The following is a 6,681-nucleotide window of genomic DNA, read 5'->3' as shown; positions in this document are numbered from 1 at the left end:
GATTACAGCACTTTCTACCCATTCAGGTCACAATGACTATTGCGGTCTGGACAAATGATAATAAGGTTTTCGTGGTCATGGACCACTCTGGGGGGGGGGGGGGGGTGGAAATCATATATACATACCCCAGTGAATAATAGGTTTGTATATTTTCCAAACAGGACTAATCCAATGTCGGTATAATAACATACAGTCAGCCTCTGATTAAGGCCTATGCCTAGGACTGTTGAGACATTATGCAGCTAACCGGCAATGCGAAATGTAAAGTCAGTGGGATTCAAATGGGTCCAGCTGCACACTGCAATAAAGGAACGCATGCAATTATCCAATACGCAATTACAAAGAGTTAACTGTATCCAGTGTCTGTGCTTTGTACATTTAGGATTTCGCTCTCCCCCTATCCAGAAAAACCAACGGGGGAATACAGACACACTGTAGCAAACAAGATAAACACTGTAGCCAGGAGCCTTTATTCCTGAAGCGTCACCACAGAGCCACCTAGTGTTTGAATGCGGGTATGCAGCGTGCTGCCCTCCACACACAACCCACCACACACTGAAAAGTGAGCATCCAGTTAGGTTTGAGAAGGACAAAACGAAGCAGAACACGTCATACGATCAACTGAACTTTCCTTTGTAAACAAAGGGCCCCGTTGACAAAGCAAACTATATTTTGCCGTCTTGCATGCGTCCACTTTAAAAAAAGGCCACTTTAAGTATCAGTCATGCCTCTTTTATTATGTCACATCCATGTGCATGTGGAGGTTATTTAGAACTGTATAATGCTATTTTTCTTCAAATGTAATAAAGATAGCAGTGGATGGGACCAGGGGACCCAAATGTTGCTGAAAATGACCTTAAAAATGTCTTGTCCTAATCGTGTAAAATACTATAAAGGTATAAAATCCATGAAGGTATAAAATGTATGTGGGGAAATTTCATTGATAATGTTTGTGAAATTATTTTAGATTTTTATGGAACTCCTATAAAACAGTGAAAGACAAATACTGCTTGAGAGCATGCATCAAAAATTAGTTAATGCTGCCCCCACCTGGCCACTGGTGCATTGCATGTGTGTTAGGCTTCTTGCATGTCTAGTGTGCTTGTAGTGTTTGATACAATTCACTATTTGAAGAAAATGTATAAAAGGGAGATTAAGAAGAACGCATTATTACGCCTTCGTAATGCTTATTAAAAATATGTCTTAAATTTCATGTCTCTTTAGAAAGAGAGACCCAGCCAAATGGTCAAATGATCCCCATAAAAAATGTTTTCTCAGATTATGGCAATTGTAATCTTCCTGGAAAAGGACCAAATATCACACACACACACACACACACACATACACACACATATATATATATATATATATATATATGTATATATAGTAATGTGTAATGTATAATGCAAAATGTAAAATCACCATTTGTGTCACCCTCAGCATTCACCACCCACAATGTTGTGATGCTGTGTTATGAACACCCCAACGGTGCAACAGTTGTTTTGGGCCATGCGCATCTGAAGCATTGTCAAAAAAAAATAATGGGCAAGCCAGTGCTTTAATTTGCAGTCCGATCTAAACCCATTTTCGCCTGAATCATGAGCCGCTGTTCATCAGCATGGAAGTCTATTAGGTGAGGCTGAATTGTAATGATGGACACTGAGCACAGGGGAATCAGCTGCTCAATAAAGCCCCCTAATTGCTTAGCAACAGTGTTTCAGGCCTCTCATTTGAGATCAAGAGTTTACTGGACTGTAGACTACGCTTTGGAGAAATAGAGCTTCTGCCATTAGATAAGACGGGTGGAAATGGGTTATATCTCCCTCCTCACCCCCCCCCCCCCCCACCTCCACCACCACCACCACCACCCATCCTACCCCGATGATTATGTTACCTTTCAACTGCCTGATGTATTCCGTTCAGTAGATTATTCTCTGTCATCTCAGTTAATTGAATTCTGTCCATCACATTTAGATGTTTTTGCATTTGCATAAAGGTTAGAGTGGTGAGGAGTGTCAAACTTCAATTTAGACAATGTCACTCAAACTCGTATACCAGCGCTCTCCTCGGAGCGCGGTATTTACGGATTCGTCTGAATTTAAATATTAGTCTCCTCCTGCCCGGACCGCACGGGCCTGTATTCTACAAAAAAAAAATGTAATAATAAAATAACCTGGACCTCCTCCGATGGTGGGCTCTCGATAGCCTGTAGGGCCCAGGTTTTGTGCCCGGTCTTCCTAGCCACGTGGGCGACAGACGGCGGCCGGCATGGATGCCGCCCGGCTATGCAAACAGAGGTGCCGTCGCTCCCTCTCCAAGCCCGGGCTTGTGATCGGTGAGCATCCTGGCCACTTAAAGAGCCCTTCCCAGCATTACCGCTACTCGTCTAACAAGTGTCACGCCCACGAGTGGGGCGAAGACACAGCTGAAAGGGCGAGCCGGGTCGGTGAACTCGCAAAGTCACCGTAGGGTTTCTCGAGCTCGTGTCAAACACACAGCTCTATCGACCTGAGAATACATTCTAAAACATCCCTTCGCAGAGTTATCTGTTAAATCAACGCGCCTGACAGACGAAAAGCAGCATAATAACATGTCACGCAATGGAGGGGGGGGGGGGAGGGGGGGGGGGGGAGAGAGAATTCTTCCCTGTCAGTGAAGAAGACCGGGTCCAATTCAGATTTAATAACTGTACAGGAATATCCAATTATGTTTGCTTTTGAAAATTGATTCGGATGTCTTTAGTGGCAATTTTCATATTAGCCCTTCCAAATAAACATCTATTACGTTTATGTATCGCATCTGCCGGGTTGCTGCAGTAGGCCTAGGCCTCTAGCCCGAGCTAAAATAAGTGCGTGTCAGTTAGTCAATAAAGCGCAGCCCGACACGACGGGCAGATTAGAGTGCTTATCTCTTTTCATCAACTCTGAATGCCGGCTGAATTGAAGGTCAATATCTCACGATTCTCCGGAGCAAAGCGGGTGTCTGGAGAGTATGGATTTTCTGCGTTTTAAGCGCCAGCGTCCTTCTTTGTGGGGGCGCACGGGCCAATTTCAAAACCTTCAAAACAGCATTACGGCGGAAAAAAAAAAGAAAAGAAAAAAAAAAAACCTTTACCGGGAAAAACCCCACACTTTTACGTTCTGTTCTTGTCGCCTTTCTTCTCTCTTTCTGTTTTGAAAACCGGCTATTTTATTTTTCTCGACGGGAGGCTCGTGGTGTGAGTAGTCTGATGAAGCCGGAGGAAGTGCCGTTCGTCTATTGAAACTGGTACACGAAGACGTTTCCTTGTTCTTTCATTCAAATCCACAATAAAACGAAAGGCAACAACGAAGTGGTATTGACAGGACAGTTGGCCATCATTCATCCCGTGTCGATAGAGTGGTAAAAGTAAGAACATGGGATTCATCTCGCGCTTATTTATTGAAGACCAAAAACATAAAGAGACAAACGACAGAACCGAAGGAATTCCGGTTTCAATTTGCTTTAAACTTTCGAAAGAATTCCAGGTCAAGCACTGTTTGCGACTCCAGCTCCAAGGCGTATGCATTTTAACCATCATAGCTAGCCTATGCCCCATTTCACAGACAGCGGCCACGCAACCTCAGATAGCTTATATTTAAGCAATGCAGCCGACGCTATTGTTGATATTTTTTTAAACCAAAGATCCAAGGCGGAATGCCGAATGCTGTGACACTCCAATCACAGCGAGCCATCGAATAACAGCTAATGGACAGCGCCAAAAGTAAATACACCGATGGCAGGGCAGATGGTCCCTCTGCGAATTGTTTGGGGAAGAGCTTACAGCCCTGTTCAACTTGAAAATCACTCTTAAAAAAAAGTGGATGAAACAACATTCCGGCTCGAGTGGTGCCGCGCTCGAGTGCAGACGGTTCACGGTCGGGGTGGTGCTGGCTGTCAACCGCACTCCCCTGGTCTTAAGGACCTGATTCAGTCAGACAGCCTCCTCCAGCCCCGTCACATTATAGGCCTACGATGCAGCGAACGTATCATTTGTGGTGGACTTCTGCTTAGCCACCATAGATCATAAAAAAAAATTATATATACACACACAAGTCCACTGCAAATCGAGTAATGGGTGCGTCTCAGCAGGGATTGGATAAAAATTCCCTCTCATTCATTCGTTATCGTGACGACATTCTATTTAAGTTGGACGACACAAATTTTTTTATTTCACACAAAATCTACTCTTCTATTAAAATTCACAGAAGACCACATTAATGACATAACAGATAGGACAATCTTGATCCTTTCTCCAATACACTGACCTCAACAGAAAATAGGCTTCCTTGATGTCCTTGATCATTTGTTGCCAACGCTTAGTGAAAATAGTAAACATTAAACTGTGCTATCCTGAAATAGGTACTAATGTGTGTGTGTGTGCCTGTTTGTGTGTGTGTGTGTGTGTGTGTGTTTGTGTGTGATTTTAATGAAATACATTTATCTTATTTTATTCATGCGTGCAAAGTTGTGAGTTCACCCTTGGCTTTTATTTATGCGGCCGTCTTTCTCCAGCACGGCGGGAGTGCCTTGCAAACTGCAGATAGGTTCTTTCAGCACTTCACAATGCCCTGCTTCAAGCTTTTTTGTAGCTGTAACTACCTCTTTCTTCCTCGCATACCGAGTATCTTTGGTTCAGACCTGGCGGCCTTGAAAGACGCGATTCTATATGGAATCACCTCCCCTTGGTTCTCTACCTCCCTTCGGTAGATTGTGACATGCTTTAATGTTGGCCTTGGCCAGTTTTGTCCTTTTGAGAAATAAACCTCTCTTCCGACATTTGTCTGAGATCCAAGTTACTTTTTTTTACCCTTTTTTGTCTTCTTGTACAACGTGCTTTCAGCAAATCGCCGTTATAAGCTCTTTGAATTGCCGTTGTGCACAAGAGCTCAGCTTGAGTGGAGTGTTTCTAATAAGCATCTTCAAGATCATGATACAGGCAAGGCAGTCATATCCATATGACGGGAACAGACATATACAGTATGTAAAGAGCTGTTAACCCACACAGAGAGGTTAAAATACGACGGCTTGTTTCTCTGGTTATTTCTTTCAGATGCTGTTTCTCACAAAAACGAACTAGCTCCTGAAGGGCTAACTGTATCCTGCACCATGTTGTTTTGTTGCTGTTGTGACATCACAGCAATATCACCCAAATGACTGTGTGTGTGTTTGTGAGGGGGGTAACGGTGGGTTCTTCGTTTAGTCTACAGATTGGCCTTCAGGCATTCTCCACTGTTTGGGTAGCGTGTTCTGGTCTGATGACTTGCTTTATTGCTCAGTAAAGAAGCATGAGTATTATTCCAGTTCTACATGGTCTTTCTATGGAGTCGATCCCTTCACTGGTGCCAGAAGTAGGCCTTCATATCAAAGAAGAACTTGTGAGACTTTGAGAAAGATGACCAGTGGGGAAGATTAACCAGAAGACAGTGGAAATGATGCAGGCAGCCACCCCACGGTGAGAGAGGGCTAACTACTGGGCAGGGATAAAGGTATTGCGGTTAGGATTTATAGAGCATAGAATTCCACTGATGGACAAACCAGGCGGCCACCTCATTTCCTCCCAGCCTGCTGCAGCCTACTTTGTCATGGGGAATAGTGAGTCTGGGGTGTGGGGCCCAGCTGCTATTCCCAGGGATGGCAGTGGAGCTCTCAGTCCTAGCTCCTAGCACTGGGAGAATTATCCGCTACATCTTGTAGCGTCCTCTAGAAAGTCCATGCTGCAATGTCCAGCGGAGCTTCCGACTCACACCCAACACGTTGGGAAGACCCTTCTTCAGTCCCTACTTACCTTGCTATCAAGCTTGGGATGCAGAGCCAAGCTGTTAGCCTTTGGGACTCTAGCAGATCCCCTGGCTGCAATTCAGCGGGCCTAGGACATCCTCCGCTACCTTCTGCTCTTTGTAGGACCCCTCCGACAGATCACACTTACCCAGCTAGTGAGCTTCAGCTGCAGGGCTAAGCTGCTAGCTCTGAGGATGCTAGTGGGATGCTAGTAGCTACAACTCAATGGGCCAGGGGAGTCCTCCGCAAGCTCGCACTACATGGGGGAGTTCACCACTATGCCTGAACATAAAGTGGCTCACTGGCAAAGGGAGCTGGCAGGTGTACCTGACGCAGTTTAACTTCATCGCAGAAGTAGCAGGCTGGAGCTAGCAAGAGAAGGGCATCAACATGGCCACATCCCTGGAAGGGGAAGCATTGCAGGCACTCCTTGATATCAGCGAGGCAAACTCCTCTTCGGCATGGCAATGGTAAGGTTAATCAGTGAGGCAACCTAAATCAATTGAGGGTAACCACCGCTTGCACTGGGCAAAACCCCATCTGGCCTCTCTGTTGATATTTAGTCTCCAGTGTGTCTTTCTGGAGAATGTTGTCACTTGTTTATTTGTTGCTGAGGTTCCTTAAAAAAGTACAGATGTACAAACCCAATCATCATAAACAAAATCCAGGCCAACAGCTGGACTGGTGATTGTGGCTGGAATCCTCCTCACAGCAAGAGGCTGGCTAGGCTTCAGGAACAGTAGTGTCACAGTTCAAATATAGGGTAATAAACCTCCACAGGTAAGTTTACTCCTGTCCTAGATTATCTGTAGCCCTCCCAGCTGCAGCAGGCACACAGAGAACACCCAGATGTTGGCCCAGTTTTCCAGTGGGTGAAAGTTG

Source organism: Anguilla anguilla, chromosome 1 (assembly GCF_013347855.1).
Source record: "Anguilla anguilla isolate fAngAng1 chromosome 1, fAngAng1.pri, whole genome shotgun sequence".
Lineage (NCBI taxonomy): Eukaryota > Metazoa > Chordata > Actinopteri > Anguilliformes > Anguillidae > Anguilla > Anguilla anguilla.
The sequence above is the reverse complement of the archived record's forward strand: the minus strand, read 5'-3'. Positions refer to the sequence as shown.